An 18,039-nucleotide genomic window follows, 5' to 3' on the forward strand; every position below is an offset into this window, starting at 1 on the left:
TAAAAAGACTAGATCGTTCTTGATGAGTAGATTAGATCTATTTTTTTTTTTACCTATTCACAAATTGTCTACTTAGTGGAAAGCCCCTAAAGAAAGCAAGACTTGCCCCAGAGGGAACATGGGAATTTCCTGGTTACATGAAGTTTGTACACAAGCTATAGCTTGAAAATATTCCCCATTCGATGACTAATATGGCTACTGCAAATTGGAAAAAATATCTCTGGCTTTGGATTTATTTGGGGTTTGGCTATTCTCTGGAAATTTAACGTTTTTTTCAACATTCAATAACACTGAATTTAGAGGTTTAGTTCAGCTCAAGATACTTGATTTTTGGTTTTAAAGCCCTTGTTGGTTTAAAGTCCTTCTGGTCTTAAAGCCAAAATGGCCTCCTCTGCCATCCCTATGCTTTCAGTAAATGGACCTAAAACCCAACAGTATGATGCAAATAATTTACAACTCTACCTCCATTTCCCAAAAGCCAAGCAAAAGTCTCACAGAATGTATCATCCTATCAATAAGACTGGCTTTGATATTAGCTCCATATAGGATAAGTAATAGAACTGATCAAAGAGAGATACAGATCATTTGAAAACTAAAACATACTTAGGAGAAGAGTTAAGGATATTAAGATATAGAATCAATATGCAATAAAGCCTAAATAGTCATTTGAAAATGTTTCACAAAACTTTATTTCTCGAGTGGAATTTTCATAGAATGTCAGATAATGTCAGATAACGTTATCCTGTGGGTAAATCCAGTTTGCCTTGTTATTAACCTCTGTTGAAATAACTTTGGAGAAAGAAATACCACTGAGGCGGCTCCTTCCATTTTTTCAAGTCACAGAAGGGCTTCCACGTATTGAGCTGAATTCTATCTACAGTTTCCAAATCAAATTTGGTTTATTCCTCTTCTGCATGATGCGGATTCCACCACTGGACGGTAATTCTCAAAGCCCCTCCCAGGTGTCTCTGCAAAGAGCCACACATCCCTAATTAGTTCATTCATGCACTTGTTCATTCACTGATTAAATGTTTATTGAGTATCTATGATATACTAGGCACTGGGGATGTTAAAAAAAAGGGGGGAGAGGGACACACTTCCTGCTCTTATAGAACTAACGGTTTTAGGTGGAGATAAATGCATAAAAATAAATTTACTATACCGTATGGTATGTACTTCCACAGAGGTTGGCCAGACTTTGTGAAAGCCTAGAGCAAGGACACATTATCTTGGTTTGGGGGTGGGTGACTAGAGAAACCCCCTAGAAAAAAAGACACTTGAGATGAGTTTTGACGATCAAGTTGGAGTTAGCTAGGTGATTAATAAAAAACCACAATGATCCCATTTAACATACGCCAGGCACTGAGCTAAACCCGTTATAGACATAATCTCATTAATCCTTAGCAATACTCTAGAGAGTGGTTTCCTCCCCTCCCATTTTATAGGTGAGAAAGTGGAGGCTTAGAAATGTCAGTGCCTTAAGCAAGTTCACACAGCAAGTAGCAAAGCTCTATCTAGGAGAGAGCCTCCCGCCAAGAAAACAGCATCTGAGAAGGTCTTCCAAAGGGAAATAGACTGCCCGTGTGAGCCACACAATTGGGACTGTGCATCTGAAGCAAAACCAGTATGTGCAGAAGTGAGGGTTGCTGACATGCGTAGACGGGCTGTAGCCAAGCCTTGCAGAGTTGCTAAGTTAAGTATTTTGGATTTAATTCCATAGCTATGAAACCTCTTGAAGGATCCCACACAGGACAGGGAAAAAAAAGAGTATATTTACATATGGAGGCTTTAGTTTGTTTACCTTTATTTTATTTGAGACCGGGTGCTGCCAGTTTGCATGACTTGAATACCATCCATTCCACCAATGAAAAGTTTACTCCTAACATCCATTATGCTTATGAATGTACCCTTTGTGGTGTAGATTTCAGTAATAATATTTGAAGTACTAAGTCACCCCCCTCTGAAGTGTCAATCCCTAATTAGGGCATTTCAGATGCTAACTAACCACCTTTGGAATGTCGGTGCCTGATGCAGACACTTCAGATGCTTCCTCACTACTTGCAGGATGTAGATTATACCAAAATATTTCAAACTAAATCGACATAGAGACGACATAGCCCTTAGATAGGGCTTGCTACTAAATACAGGAGAGAAAAGTGTCCCTTTGTGTGTGTGTGTGTGTTGGAGGACGAGCAGAGACATGCTCTGAGTGATGTGGCCTAGTCATTTCCTTTTCCTGACCGGGTATGCAGATGACTTAGGAATGCGTGAGCCTCTGTACCCCTTTGTCTGAAAACCCTCGTGACACACTTGGGCTCTACAAACATGACCATTATCCCTCACGCCTTCCCCATAGCTCCAAAGTACGGACGTGAAGTCAAGGCAGACAGGCTGACACATCTGAGAATTGAGAGCAGGATCTGAAACCAAGGCTCCGACTGGCATCATGTCTCCACGTGGCTGGCCTTGAGAGAGAGGCACGGTCTCTGGGCTCTGCTTGGGGAAGGGGAGCTTATTCTGGGCTAAAAACAGACGAAGCTCTGGCACCCCTGCAACAAGCAGGCCAGGCAGGGGTGTCAGTATGTCTTCCTCTGAGCGAGATCTGAGCAAGATCCCGTCTGTCTTCCTTTTACATGTGACAAAATCAACTTAACACAGCACTTCAGAGATGGCACAGAGCCCTGTGGGACCCTTGGGCTGAGAGAATCCCATGAAAGCTCTGGCCCCCATTCCCAGAAAAACAATGAAAGACCACATAGGCACATACATGGTTTTGTATATAATTTCAGGAGGAACATGGACCTTCCCCTTCCCTAAAAAACTAGGTATCTTTCAGTGCAGCCTAAAATAGAAATATCTTGGGATGGCAAAAATGTCACAGTAAAGGAACTTCCCTGGAGATCCAGTAGTTAAGGCTCTGTGCTTCCACTGCAGGGGGCACGGGTTCAATCCCTGGTCAGGGAACTAAGGTCCCACATGCCATGTGGCACAGCCAAAAAAAAAAAAAAAAAAAAAAAAAATCACAATAAAGTAAATACCTTTTCTATAATTTCATCTCATTTCAAATCAAATTTAGCTCAAAATAAAAAGAGAATTGTCTGGTCTTTGGAGTGTCCGGTGGTTGCATAAACAACCCTGATTTCCTTATTCTTGGTAATGTTTGGCCAAGGTTGGGTGCTTCCTGGCAAGGATGCTAGAGAGGGGATTCCTATACTGGATGGCAGATTGGGCAAGACGCCTTACACATAGGCCTTTCAACCCTTAAGAGTCTATGAGCTTCCATTTGAACTATCTGTTGGGGAGGAGGAAGTTCCCCCTCTACTCCTCTTGAGTTCTTGTGTCTGGACTAATAATGAAATTGACACATCAAAGACAGACTAACAGGGAAAATGAAACAAATGTTAATTCATGTACATGGCTGTCTCATAGAAACAGGACCTAAGAAGTGGCCAAAGCAGACAGTTTTTATACTTTTTAGACAAAGGAACAATAAGTTTGTGAGGAATTCACAGGACAAAGAAACTCGGGTTTTGGCTGCCCGATTAGTGAAAAATCTAAACAGAATATGGGCTTGGGGTAGTCAATTTAAAAAGTAACCACGTTTGTGTGTATCGGCTTCTCCGCTGACTTTCCCTGTCTCCCACAGGAAGGGTGTCCTTCCACTTCCAGATGCAGCGAGGGCACCTTTCACATGAGAGATTGATATCCTGCTTTCAGAGGGACGGAGCAAGGTCAGTTTTCCTTCTTGCATCGGCTGCTTCTCAAGCGACTTCATTTCAAGATAGTCAATATGCCGTTGTGGCATGTTTTGCGTTGGTCCACCCTGAGCTCCAACACACCCGTATGACCCCAAGGAAGGAGATGCTGAAGGATCTTCAGGAGTCACGGAGAATTCATCTCCCCACGGGCAGGTCAAAGGTCATCTGAGGTTTAGGTCTCCATCAGGATCAGTTCTAACATCCATGAGGTCAGTATCCCCTACCTACCAAGTCTACTCACTCCCAACTCCCTTAGGCCCGCAGAGTGGGGACTGGGGAATGGGACCGGGGGACAGGAAAAGCAAGCCTAGGAATCAAACTTCCTCCAGGACTAAGAAGACAGAGATGAGCAACTAGGAGTACTTGAGGGCTAGAGGTCTAGTCCTAGGGGGTCAAAGTTCAGTTTTCTGGTGGAATTTGTTTCCTCCTCACCCCCTCCTACATATATTCCCAGTCCCAGGCAAAAAGAGAAGGTAGAAAGATTCTTATTTGAAGAAAAAAAGAATGCATATGCCAAGAATAAATAAGTAAAACATACACATAAACATTAAGACAACACCAAAAGGGGACAATAAAATGTTAATAGTAATTACTTTGGGGTTATGAGGTTATAAGTAATTTTGGTACATGTATTTATACATATCTTTATATGGATTCGCTGTGTTATCTGCAACGATTTTTTTTAAGCAATAACTATATATATATATATATATATATATATTTTTTTTTTTTTTTTTTTTTTTTTTTTTTTTTTTTTCTCTCACTGTTGTGGCCTCTCCTGTTGCAGAGCACAGGCTCCGGATGCGCAGGCTCAGCGGCCATGGCTCACGGGCCCAGCTGCTCCACGGCATGTGGGATCTTCCCGGACCGGGGCACAGACCCGTGTCCCCTGCATCAGCAGACGGACTCTCAACCCCTGCGCCACCAGGGAAGCCCCAATATTTTTTTAATGTACTTTTTTAAAAAAATAACTTTATTTTTGGCTGCATTGTGTCATCGTTGCTGCGCACAGGCTTTCTCTAGTTGTGGCGAGCGGGGGCTGCTCTTCCTTGCGGTGCGTGGGCTTCTCATTGTGGCGGCTTCTCTTGTTGCAGAGCACGGGTTCTAGGCGCACAGACTTCAGTAGTTGCAGCACGTGGGCTCAGTAGTTGTGGCTCACAGGCTCTAGAGCGCAGGCTCAGTAGTTGTGGTGCACGGGTTCAGTTGCTCTGCAGCATGTGGGATCTTCCTGGACCAGGGCTCGAACCCATGTCCCCTGCCTTGGCAGGCGGATTCTTAACCGCTGTACCACCAGGGAAGTCCCAATAACAATATTTTAAAATGCAAGTTCTTATTTAGAAATACAACCCATCGTTGTTGTTGGATGCAGGCCCGGTAGGATAACTCAAGACCAGACATGATAATAATTGAATTAATGATAATAAATATGAACTAATTAATACTAATTAATATTAATGTTGAAGTAATTCTGGGAAATAGTGGCTCTCAGTTTCTTTGGATGCCTGGAGCTAATCACCAATGCCAGGAAGCGCAGGCAATACATCAAAGCCAATTAGCGTCCAACAAACTGAATATTGCCAAACAGAGTCTAAACACAACCTGAGCACATATACTTTAAAGTGTAGCATCAGCCTTCAGCGATAGAAGAATCCCTGTTGTGCTTGGGGTTCCATCTCTGTGCTACCTCTCTTTATCCTGGCACAATTCCAGCCTCCCTCCTCTTTCAAGAGCTGTGTGTAGTCTTAGGAGAGGTTGACAAAAGCCGTGTTGTCCCCCACTTCTATTTTATTCTCTTCGTGGCAGCCTCCTCTAGCCTCTGCGATCTCCTGCGGGAACCACTCCAAGAATCTCTTGACAATTCTCTGACTCCATTTCATCCCTCCCTCCTGCCAAAAACAGAGTTTCCGTCCTGTGATTCCACCTTGCCTGGTGAATCAACACATTGAGCAGAAATTCAAGAGCAGGTGCTCGTAAATGGAAGCGCTGATTTTCAGTCCAGCTGTTTCTAACGTGAGTAATATAGGGAGATCCAGGGCAATTAGAAGCAGGATTTTCTCTATTTAAAAACATTTAGTGATTCTCCCGAGCAACCATGGGTGGGCCAATGTTGACTGATGTGTTCTCATTTCAGCCACACTGTCCTTATGGTCAATAGGAGTAGAGATTATATATCTTTTACCTCTTTTGGATCCTCCACTTCATTTATTGTAAAGCTGAGCACTGAGTAGGTAGTTTATAAATTCTTATTGACACGGCGCAGACATGACGGCCAAGGAAATCCACTAATGCTATACCCTGCAAGTGGCAGTCCCTGCGCTTGGAGACCCGTGAGAGGACCCCTCCTACCACCAGATATGTGGTGAGGATCTTTCTGGGAAGAGTGAAGAGATTTATAGGGGCCTGAGGATGGCAAACTCTAGAATTTCAGACTTTGGACTCAAATCATCCACCCATTAAGCCAGCGTCCTGTGTCCCTGGTACAGTATGTCTGCTTCGATCCACAATCAGCCCATGGACACTTAGTGAGTGTTTGCTATGTGCCAGCCCCTGGTTGGTAAAGTGGATCCGAAGATGAACCAGGGGCAGTCCCTGCCCTCAGGTAATCCAAATCTGCTGAAATTGTGATACAAAAGCTGTGACAATCTAATAATTGCCTTACAGAACGTGGATTTGCCCAGAGGGCTTCCCAGTTGCAAAGGGGAACAGAGGAAAGCTTCCAAAGAGAGAAAACTTTTGAATTGGGCTTTGAAGCACAAGAGCAAACCAAGGTAGACTTGAAGGAAGAGCCCTGGAGGCAGGGGGAATCCGTGCAAAAGCACAGAGGCGTGAGGAGCGAGGTGCGTATAGAGGAAGACACATCCCCCCATGGGCGGAGCCTATGAGGGGCGGAGCCTATGAGGGGCGGAGCCTATGAGGGGCGGAGCCTATGAGGGGCGGAGCCTATGAGGACCGGAGTAGGGGCCTGGCTTCAGCACAGAGTGCCTGGCAGGACGCGGGCTGTGGAATAGACTGGGGTGGGGCAGAAGGCGGGGGGATGCGGAGAGAGACGCCCTCCTTTCCCGGCCCTCCCTTTCACGTCGTTTCCTGCAGCTCAGGTGGCTGGGTCTCTCCCGCCATGATGTGAGTCACGGCCTGTCTTCTCTGACCAGGCCTGAGAGCGACCTGATGGAGGTGAGCACTATTCCTAACGCATTCCTCTGGACCAAGTGCCAACAATGACTAACAGATGAGGCCAGGCCCGCTGTGTCATCAGCTGGCAGAGGTGCGATCAACTCCCTGACTTTGCCTGCAGACAGATTCCTGCCTCAGGAAACGGGACAGCATACTGCGGGGGCGGGGCGGGACACAAAGAGGAAAAACAGAGGGAAAAAAACTGCAAGAGACTTCCCAGACAGGGAGCGGCTGTGCAAAGCCCCCAAGTTTTTCCTCAGACGTTCCAGAACAGCTATGAAGAAAACAGGCTTAGGTACCTCTCCTGTCCCCTCGGCAGGACCCTCAGCAGGGATGTGAGGAAAAAGCAAAAAGGCCGAAGGAGAGCTCGCCCAAAGCTCGTAGCTCACTGAGGCTTTTTCCTCTTCTCAGTGAAACTGGAAATGCGTGGGGAACACGAGACTAGCCTGACGGGAACAGAAGGAGGAACAGAGTGCTCGCCCCTGCTGGGAGGGTCTGCCTTGCCGCCTGCTGCCCTGTTCCTTCTCCTCCCAGAGCCCGGGTACAGAGAGGGGGCCGCCCCCAGCAGGGAAGGTGGCTAGAGGGTGGGGCGCCCTGACGTCGCTCTCAGCGCCGCGCCTGGGATGAGGTTTCTCTTCGCCAGCTGGGCGCGTCTGGCAGCCGCAAACAGGCCAGGCGCCTGGGAGCTTCCCGTGGCGCTCAGTTGCCATGGAGCATGAAGACAGAGCAGGTGCCTGGAGGTGGCTCCCCAGCAAAGACTGACATTCTTGTGCCCGAAGATCTGGCATTTGGGCAGCCAGCCCATTAGGAGACCTGAGAGACCTCTTGTCTCATTGAAAGAAACATGAAAGGTTGACAGAATCATTGCATTACATCCTCACACCCCTGGGGTGCTGTCCAGTTTGCCAGCACAGTGAACTGCCTACCATTTGGTTCAAGTTCAACCACCACTCAAGCTTTGTGACTCAAGACCACAAAAGTTGGAGACGTTCCTCCTGGGGAAAGGGCACCGTGGCTTTGGCGTGGTGAGTCTGTGTACTTGGGGAGCACGTGGGAAAGGGCTAGTGGCTTCTTCAGTTCATTCAGTACTAAGAGGCTGTCAAGTGTTTTTTTCCTCAGTGGACCTTACCTGCTGAGCAATGAGCAGTGTTTCTGCTGCTGATCTGTTTGAGAAATCAGAGCAGCCTGGACTGAATTCGGGTGGAGGTTTACTTTGGCCTTTTGCTGGAGAGCATGTTGAGAGCAGAGACCAGCATTCCTCATCTGGAGTCTTTCTTACCCGGGAGATTGGCACCCGTCTGTTTGCACAATACAGTTTTAGACTCCGAGTCACCTTACGTTCTCTTCTTGGTATCACTTTGCATTAAACTCAGCAGCGTTCTAGTACCTTGGCTTCTCCTTTCAGGAAGCAGAGAGGCCTGGGCAGATGAAAGGGTTGCATATATTAGGTGCCCACTCACCTGGGACAGCCAGGTTTTGGTAACAGTGTTTTATCACCTCCAGCCCTACAAAACTCGCACCAGGCTGCCCTAGGCAAAATGGTGAAACATGTCCAGTTCATCCAGGACTTTTCTCCCATCTCTCCTTATGTCAACACTAGCCAGCATATCCTTCCATTCCCAGCAGACAGAGCTTCATACGGTAAGTGTGTGTTCACATTTATTTGGCCAAGCAGTGTGTGCCAGGCTCTGGTCTAGGCCCTGGAGGCGTGGCAGTGAACAGAACAGACAAGGCTCCTCCCTCATGGAGGGGTTGAAAGCTGCCATGATGTTTGCTATATACATTTTTCTTTATACTTTGTACAGACACAAGGACAAAATGAACATCAATCAAGTGTCCTCTTAAATAGAAAAATAAGTTACAAAGGGGAAACTGGCAATGGAAGCCTGGGCCGTGGGGAGGGAGTGGGCAGGGGCTTCTCAGAGCAGCTGGTTGGTCTCTGAGCCTTAGTGACCACTGCCACGTGCCCCCCCTCCCCCAGCCTGCCGGCCACAGCTTTCTTCCCTGCCGCCTGCCTTTCACGTCATTGGTCGGCTCTGTCATTTCTGATCAGGGTGGGATTAGGTCAAAGGTGAGAACCAATCCCTGTTCTATTTAAAACTGAATGATAGATATATACACTACTATGTATAAAATAGATAACTAATGAGACCCTACTGTATAGCACAGGGAACTCTACTCAGTGCTCTGTGGTGACCTAAATGGGAAGGAAATCTAAAAAAGAGGGGATATATGTATACGTACAGCTGATTCACTTTGCTATACAGCAGAAACTAATGCAACATTGTAAAGCAGCTATACTCCAATAAAAATTGATTTAAAAAATAAATTTTTAAAAACTTGAATGATAGAGGACAGGCAGAGGGGCTGGCAGTATAGCCACTTAACAATTATCTAAACAACAACGACGTACTCTCCCAACTCCAGACTTACATTTATAATGTTCTCTTTATGGGGAACTACTCCATAGTGATACCTGATGAAGTCTGATCTTTTCAAGGCCCTCCTCCAATCCCTAATTTTCCCCAGATTAACCCTCCCCCAAATATGAGTTAATCTTCCCCTAGGCTCACACGACATGTTTCTAGTCCTTCTTAATAACAATTCCCACACTGGGTCTGTGCTGCAATTGTTTCTCTGTGTGTCTTTTTCTTCCCATTGAACTGGGAACTCCTGGGGTAACAGGCAGGTGTTGTCACCTCTGTATAGCTTATAGTACATGGCACGTGACAGAAGCGCTTCACAAATGGACCACTCTTTGCAGACAGACCTGCATTCAAATTCTGACTCTGTTACTAACAAAGGTGAACTCAGACTAGTTGATTAACCACCCTGAGCCTCAGTTTCCTCCACTGAAAAATGGAGATAACGATTACCTCAAAGGAGTCTAAAGACAGTACCAGGAATGTGGTGGTTATGCTGTACTGTCTGACACGTGTTATAATGATGATGGTGGATAAAGATGTAACATCCTCAACTTCTGTGTATGAGCAACATAATAAAACTGACGCCACCGGAAAACAACTATTCCGTAAGCATTTCCAGAGTCTCTCTCACACCTGCCGTGCTAGAGATGCTTTAGTTGGTGGCTGGAATTTCTCTAATAGAAAAGAAGGTTGGCAGTGCTGCAGGAGTAGGCAGATGAATCATAATGTTTGGAGATGTCTTCAGTGAAAGTAAAAAAAGAGCAGCTGAAAAGATACATAAAAGAGCTTCACTGTGTCCTTTTATCAACCACGCAAAAAGGAATATAATAAAATCCCCCCCCGCAAAAAAAAAAAGATAACTTTTTGATCATCAGTATTTCTGTGGAATCTTCTGTTTGTTAACATTCCAACTTAGACCAAATCTAGAGCCATCTTAATGGAAATCCCCCCCACTTTTTCTTGCCAATTTATTTGCTCCCTGGAGCTCATGTCCACGGAGAGAGATTCTACTACATAGGAGTAATTGAAGCATATTTTGGAAGCGCGGACCTTTCTGATAACATCGTGTAAAAGCTGTGCCTCTACTTGGAATGCACGCTGGGAAGAAAGCTGGGTAACAACAGCAGTAGCAGTTGAAAACCAGGACCATTTCTTTGAGCTGCGGCCTCTAAGGTAAATCACACTGTATTTCTTCTCCCCACTCAACTTTCGAACACAGGCAAAATTGATTTAAAATAAAGATGGCACTTAAACTAAAAAGAGGTCACGAGAGGGCAGGGAGACAGAGTGAGAAGGAAGGGCCATCATTGATTCTTAGGGACCTCAGTGAGGGAGAATGGTGGTGACGCTAGGATATTTTAACAGAAAAACCACCGGACTCCGAATCCAAAGATCCAGATGTGAGTTCTGGTTCCTTCACTTGAGAGAGCTGAGAGAACTTCAGATACTGACTCATCTCTCAGGACCTCTGTTCCTCATCTCTAAAGTGGAGATAAAAGTACATCACTGACTTCACAGGGATGCGGGGGAACTGAGTGAGATAGGAAACAAAAGCACCTTGTAAATGCAACAGCCCCATTCTTTTTTTTTTTTTTAATTTACTTATTTATTTTTGGCTGTGTTGGGTCTTCGTTGCCGTGCGCGCTTTCTCTAGATGAGGCGGGCAGGGACTACTCTTTGTTGCGGTGCGCGGGCTTCTCATTGCGGTGGCTTCTCTTGTTGCAGAGCATGGGCTCTAGGCGCGTTGGCTTCAGTAGTTGTGGCACGTGGGCTCAGTAATTGTGGCTCACGGACTCTAGAGTGCAGGCTCAGTAGTTGTGCATGGGCTTAGTTGCTCCGCGGCATGTGGGACCTTCCCCGACGAGGGATTGAACCCGTGTCCCCTGCTTTGGCAGGCGGATTCTTAACCACTGCGCCACCAGTGAAGTCCCAGCCCCATTCATTTTAAAGCAATCGTTTTAAACCCAATTGATTTTGTAAAGTGTGTAATAAGAGGAGCAAAATAGATCAAAATACTAACAATGGTTACTATTTCATAATGTTGTGTTTGGGGCAACAATTTTGTTTGTAGTTTTATTTATACTTCTGTTTGTACCTCATTATCTTGCCAACCTTTCCACAATGAGCATGCATTACATTTGCAATCAAGAAAGTTACGTTAACGAGTTAATATATGTGTGGCTTAGAGATACACACCATGTAGTGAAAGTATAAAGGAATGTGGGAGAATGTTACACACTGACTTCAGGATAAGGTTACCATTGGGATAAGAAAGGAGATGGGATGGAGAAGAATGCGTGAAGGCTCCAACTGTATTGGTAAAGATCAAATTCTTAAGTAGGGACTCCCCTGGTGGTCCAGAGGTAAAGAATACGCCTTCCAATGCAGGGGATGAGGGTTCAATCCCTGGTCCGGGAACTAAGATCCCATGTGCCACGGGGCAACTGGGCCCGTATACCACAACTATTGAGCTTACATGCGTCAACTAGAGAGCCTGTGTGCCACAAACTACAGAGCCCACTCACTCTGGAGCCCGTACGCCACAACTAGAGAGAGGAAACCGGCATGGCACAACTAGAGAGAAGCCCGAGTAGACCGCGGGCTGTAATGAAAAAGATCTCGTGTGCCGCAGCTAAGACCTGACGCAGCCAAAAAATATAAGGAAAATTAATTAATTAAATAAATAAGTTTTTTTTTTAAAAAGCCATTAGAGTTTTAAAAAAATTCTTGAGTAGAGTCCTGGGTACGCAAGTATTGTTTTAATGATTTCTGTATTGTATGTGTTTTAAATATTTCATTATAATTTTTAAAACAAAGTATCAGTGCTGGGTACAAAGCATTATGTGCAAGGATGCTTATTAATTTGCAACAATCAAAATATTTTAAACTGTCCAACAATAGAAAATTGGTTAAATAAATTTTGGCACAGTAAAAAAAAAAAGGAAGATAATATTGTTAATATTATTATGATTGTCCTATGAACCTTAAGTCACCTCGTTTCACTGAGCTAGCCACTGCCTCTACCATTGAGAGTGGAGGATGACAGAAAATTGGCACCTAATTGAAAATTTGATTCCTCCGACTTCATTTTCTCCAGTACTTTATTAAGCCCATTATCGGTCTAAATGTATCCACTTAGGTGAGTATTCCTAAGGATTTAGAAATGTTCAGTCAGTGCTGTGCATCATCCCACACATATAAGAATATTAAATACTTAAACAAGGAGATATGAAGAAGGAAAAATCTGAAAGGCCCAAGCGAGGCCACCTACTATCAGGACCTACAACAGTTAGCCTTTATTAACATACTTGCCTCTTTACTTTCCAGGTGAGAAGGCTTGATTGAGGTTGACTTTTTGTCTTCTTCCTCTTATCAAGTTGTTAAACTAAGGGAACATTTTCTCACTTATTTCATTAGCCTCTACGACAGATATTAAATAGTAATGGACCTTGCCAAGGATTTGACATTTCCGTCCACCTGCTTCTGCACGTTCTATCTAAGAATTCTAAGAAATGTAGCTTTCAAATCAGTGACTAAAGACAACTGGCTTTCTGCTCTGTTCTCGGGTGATTACACTGTGATCTTGCAGCTTAAGGTAAGTTTTTTCCATTTTTATAAATCAAAAGTAACATTATTTTATAAATGTGTACCTTGCTGATGCAGATACAGCTGCCAGCCACTAGGTGTCACAATGGCGCATTACAGTCTCATTTCAGAGATCACCGGGATAGGTCTTAATGCAGAAAGGTGAGCTGGATTTGTCCTCAGCCCCTCAAGACCCCTGCTTCTGCCCTGTTCGCTTCAGCAGCTTAGTGATCTCTCTCAAACTTTCAGGAAGGGACCCAACAGAGTTCTGTGGGAATATGAACACACAGACTGCTTCACCCAGGAGTATTTGTTGTCCCTCTTACCTGAGGCTGACATTTTTACACTAGGATCTTTTTTCCCCGCCAATCAGTGAAAACCCCTTAGTATATTCTTTCAATTCTTTCCTTTCTTCCCCCTGTTGCTAATATTTCCTTGGCTTACTTCCACCCTATGACCTCTGGTTTCACGAGAGAACCAGATGCAGATGTGGGAACACTCCCTAAGTTTCCCCGCAGAACCTCTGCAGAGCTGCTGTGGTGAAGCCATTTGTGCTGTTACTATGATACACTTTCTGTGTGGTGCAGAGACGGGGCAAAGGGAGGAACAGGGTCTTGACCTTGAGAAATGATTCAGAAACTGTGTGTAAGGGACCACGGAAATAAAAAGCATAAACAAAAAAATGAAAAATGTGACCAGGAAAATATTCTGTGAGAAATAAAATAAGATCTAATCAACTCCATTATCCATGCTTTCCTTCTGTACTATGTGTGTATGTCAGGGAAACTGCTGGGACCATCTGTTAAATGTTTATTTCCATTATTACTTCTGAGGTGCCAAAAATCCTGTAATGGGAAGAAAGAAGAAAATAGCCTTTAACACTGTTGGAAAATGATCAAGAAAAGAAAAAGCCAGAAGCCAAGTTCAGGCTTAAGTTCTGTCTTCCTTTTTATACCAGAAAGTTCTAGAACATGCAAGTCCACCTTTTCAGGGAATTACTACCTAGGCATATTGTTGATGCCACTTCTTTATGGCTGGGAAGGGGACACTTGGGAGGAAGACATCATGTCATTTGTAAATACTTCTTTGAAAGGACAGAGGAAGTCAAGCAAAGACAGGAAACAAAGCTTCTACTTTCCTTGTTAGCTCTTCTGGAAAAAAGGTTTGAGAAGAAGGATGAAGCCGTCAGCCAAAATAAGATACAAGAGCTTGTCTGTACAATTTGATTATCCATGCTTTCCTTGCCCACAATTAGTCTGGATAATCAAATACTGAGTGACCCAGAAAGACTACAAGACAATGAGGCACTTTCAGGTGGCCTCACATGCTCCTGAGGTTTAATCCTGCTCACTAGCGTCCAAGAAGGGCTTCATCGTGGAAAAACTGAACACGAAAAGAATTGGCATCCCTGAGTGAAACTTGAAAATTTGTGTTCACATTGGATTAAATTTATAAGAGGAAAAATTGGGTTTTTCTGTTCCCTGAGCTATAAGAATTTGGATAGATAAAAACTTAAACTGCCAGCAGCTTCAGAGTTAATAACCCTGAATCTTGTTGCCAAAAACTAATTTTAGTTGGCGGAAAGCAAAGTAAGAGTCTACTGATTTGGCCGCAACTTGAAAATGACAAAATGTCGTTTTTTTCTCCACCTAAATAAAATAGCTTCTACTGAAACATTGTGAATTTCTAGGATATTGAAACTAACATATATGACTTAATTTAAAGACCTTTGGGCATGTCAGTAAATAAATGTTTTGGCTGGAATACAACACAGCAGTTTGGTAGAAAAAAAGTCAACCTGTTTAAGGAAAGGTATAGTGAGATTTCAGTGTTTTACAGAACAAAATTATTTTAGGCTCAGCCTTTGGAAGGGTCATGTTTTTGGAGAAAGCAAAGGATTGTGGTGCTTCATATGTACTATCTCCTGTTGTTCTTACAACTCAAGCAGGCAGGTATTTTTATCCATGTGTTCTAGATGAGCAGCCGAGGCACAGGAAGATTTCGTAACTTTCCCAGGGTCTGAAAGCTGGTTTTGGAACCAGGGCCTGGGTACAGGTGATCCAGCTTCAGAACTGCGTCTATAAAGCATACGGGAAAAGTTTTTCACCTCTGGGGTATTATAAAGATGGTAAAATGCAAGAAAACCTTTAAATTATGGAATTAGAGCTTACCACCCACACAAGAAAATGGAGGCGATAGTTCTAATGATTGAAATAACGCTCTCATCAAAAGTCCATGATACATACGTACACTACCAAATGTAAACTAGTTGGCTGGTGGGAAGCAGCTGCATAGCACAGGGAGATCAGCTCGGTGCTTTGCGATGACCTACAAGGGTGGGATAGGGAGGGTGGGAGGGAGGCTCAAGAGGGAGGGGATATGGGGACATGTGTATGCATATGGCTGATTCGCTTTCTTATGCAACAGGAACTAACACAGTATTGTGAAGCAATTATACTCCAATGAAGATATATATATTAAAAAAAGCCCATGATACTATTGATCGTGAATTCCTCTTTTGTGTCAGTGAGATTAATTCTGTACTTGATACAATGTATCTAAGTTTTAAATAGATCATTTTGGCTTTGCAAAGATATGGCTTCTAGTATCATTCTGATTGTACCACCAGGAGATTTCTCATTTCCCCTGTGAAGAAAAGGAAACAGCCACATTGAATCATAATAATTAATAAACCCCCCTCCACAGCATTGGTTAAGCACTGCTCCACATCCTCTTGCAGTTTTTTTTTTTTTTTAATCCTTTTACTCTTGACAAAAAAGGATGCTGAGAAGATGAGCAAGGCTTTAATCAGTGCTAAATCAAACCAAAGACTGATTTAAACAGTTTCTGGAAATAATGTCCAGGTCATTCCACATCATTGACATTATGAGAAACAGATAGCATTCATGAACTACTGAAAGAAAAAAAAAACATAGTTTGAAACAAAAATGTGCATTTAAGATCATATTGTCCCATTCTATTCCAGTGTCAGAAACTGGCATTCATTTCAGAAATCAACCTAATAGGATTGCAGGGATTTTTCTTGAATACATTAAATCATTCTCAGAAAAGAAAACTACTACTAAAAAAAAAAAAAAAAATCAACGTGCTTCTCAGTTCTCCCAAAATTTAAGGTAGGGGCTTGGTGGTGGCGCAGTGGTTGAGAGTCCGCCTGCCGATGCAGGGGACACGGGTTCGTGCCCCGGTCCGGGAAGATCCCACATGCCGCGGAGCGGCTGGGCCCGTGAGCCATGGCCGCTGAGCCTGCGCGTCTGGAGCCTGTGCTGCGCAACAGGAGAGGCCACAACAGTGAAAGGCCCGCGTACCGCAAAAACAAACGAACAAACAAAATTTAAGGCAGTATTCATAATGGCACCCTAAGAATATCTTTTTTTTGTTGTTTTTTTGCCGCACCACGTGGTGGCTTGTGGAATCTTCATTCCCCGACAAGGGGTTGAACCCAGGCCCATGGCAGTGAAAGTGCGGAGCCCTAATCACTGGACCATCAGGGAAGTCCCTGTGTTTCGATGTCTTTTTTTTTTTTTTTTACGGCACCCTAAGAATAATATGATGTATTCCTTAAAAATCTTCTCATGTACATCAATTTACCAGATCCCCATAACAAGTATATACCAATTTTAAGATTAAGAGATTAAGAAACAGATTAAAAAATAGAGGCCTGGGGCCTTCCCTGGTGGCGCAGTGGTTGAGAGTCTGCCTGCTAATGCAGGGGACACGGGTTCGAGCCCTGGTCTGGGGGGATCCCACATGCCGCGGAGCAACTAGGCCCGTAGACCACAACTGCTGAGCCTGCGCGTCTGGAGCCTGTGCTCCGCAACAAGAGAGGCCGCGATAGAGGCCCGCGCACCGCGATGAAGAGTGGCCCCCACTTGCCACAACTAGAGAAAGCCCTCGCACAGAAACGAAGACCCAACACAGCCAAAACTAAATAAATAAATTAAAAAAAAAAAAAAAAAAAAAAAAAAAGCAGTAATATTCTAAGAAAACTTTTAAAAAAAAAAAAATAGAGGCCTGTACAGATGAGAAAGGTACTCACTGACACTGTAATAAGAGTATCTTTTAAATGTAAACCTAAGTTCCTTAAGAGTTAAACAAATGTCTAATGCCTAATTCACTTACTATTAAAAGTGGAGACCACAGCATGTGCTAGGCAGCACTATAACATGGGGAAGTGGGGACACAGCACCGTTCCATGTCTGTTTAAAGTGTAAATTTCATGGGAATCCTTCAGACAACTATCAGCCTTCTATCATCTTTCCTGATAACCAAAAAAGTAAAACAACTCCTTTTAAAGGGAAACCATTTCCTGTGACACCTTATCCTAGAAAACAAACCAAAAAATTGTGAGTAGATATTGAACAACAATGGTAGCCACAGGGACTTCCCTGGCGGTCCAATGGTTAAGACTCCGCGTTTCCACTGCAGGGGGCACAGGTTGATCCCTGGTTGGGGAACTAAGATCCCACATGCTGAGAGGTACAGCCAAAAAAAAAAATTAGAGATTAAAAAACAAAAAAAGGTACCCACAAATAATCTGAAATATCCTATAATACTCTGTACCTTAGAAAGTGACTGCATGTCAAAATGTTCCATTACATAAAGAAGGCTGCCCAACAAGCTTAAAATTCAATAAATTATTGTGTTATCTGTTTTATTGTCAGTTATCAGAATGAAGTATACCAAGAAGTCAATTAACTAAGACTTTATCCTTTAGACAATAATACACTGGTACTTTGGCTGATATCAAAGAACTTGAACTTGTAAAGAATTTTATAATAAATTTTTAAAATAATATTTATTAGAAAGAAAGCCAGGATATTAGCAAGTTAACTATAGAAGAGCATATAAATGCTAAAGCTAAAATGAACAGGAATGGTGGTTGCTCAGGGAATAATTTAAATGAAGTGAATTCTGATTTGCAATTTGAAAATGTTGACAAATAGATGGGCAGGATTTAGGAAGCATTTTTAGTAGAACATGATAAGGAAAGACAGGAGGAAAGAAGTGCAAGACAGGTTTGGATGTGTGTTAGGGGAGAAACAGAGATGCATTTGTTTGGAGGTGAAAGTTCTCCAAAT

The sequence above is a fragment of the Phocoena sinus genome, chromosome 2, assembly GCF_008692025.1.
Source record: "Phocoena sinus isolate mPhoSin1 chromosome 2, mPhoSin1.pri, whole genome shotgun sequence".
NCBI classification, from domain to species: domain Eukaryota; kingdom Metazoa; phylum Chordata; class Mammalia; order Artiodactyla; family Phocoenidae; genus Phocoena; species Phocoena sinus.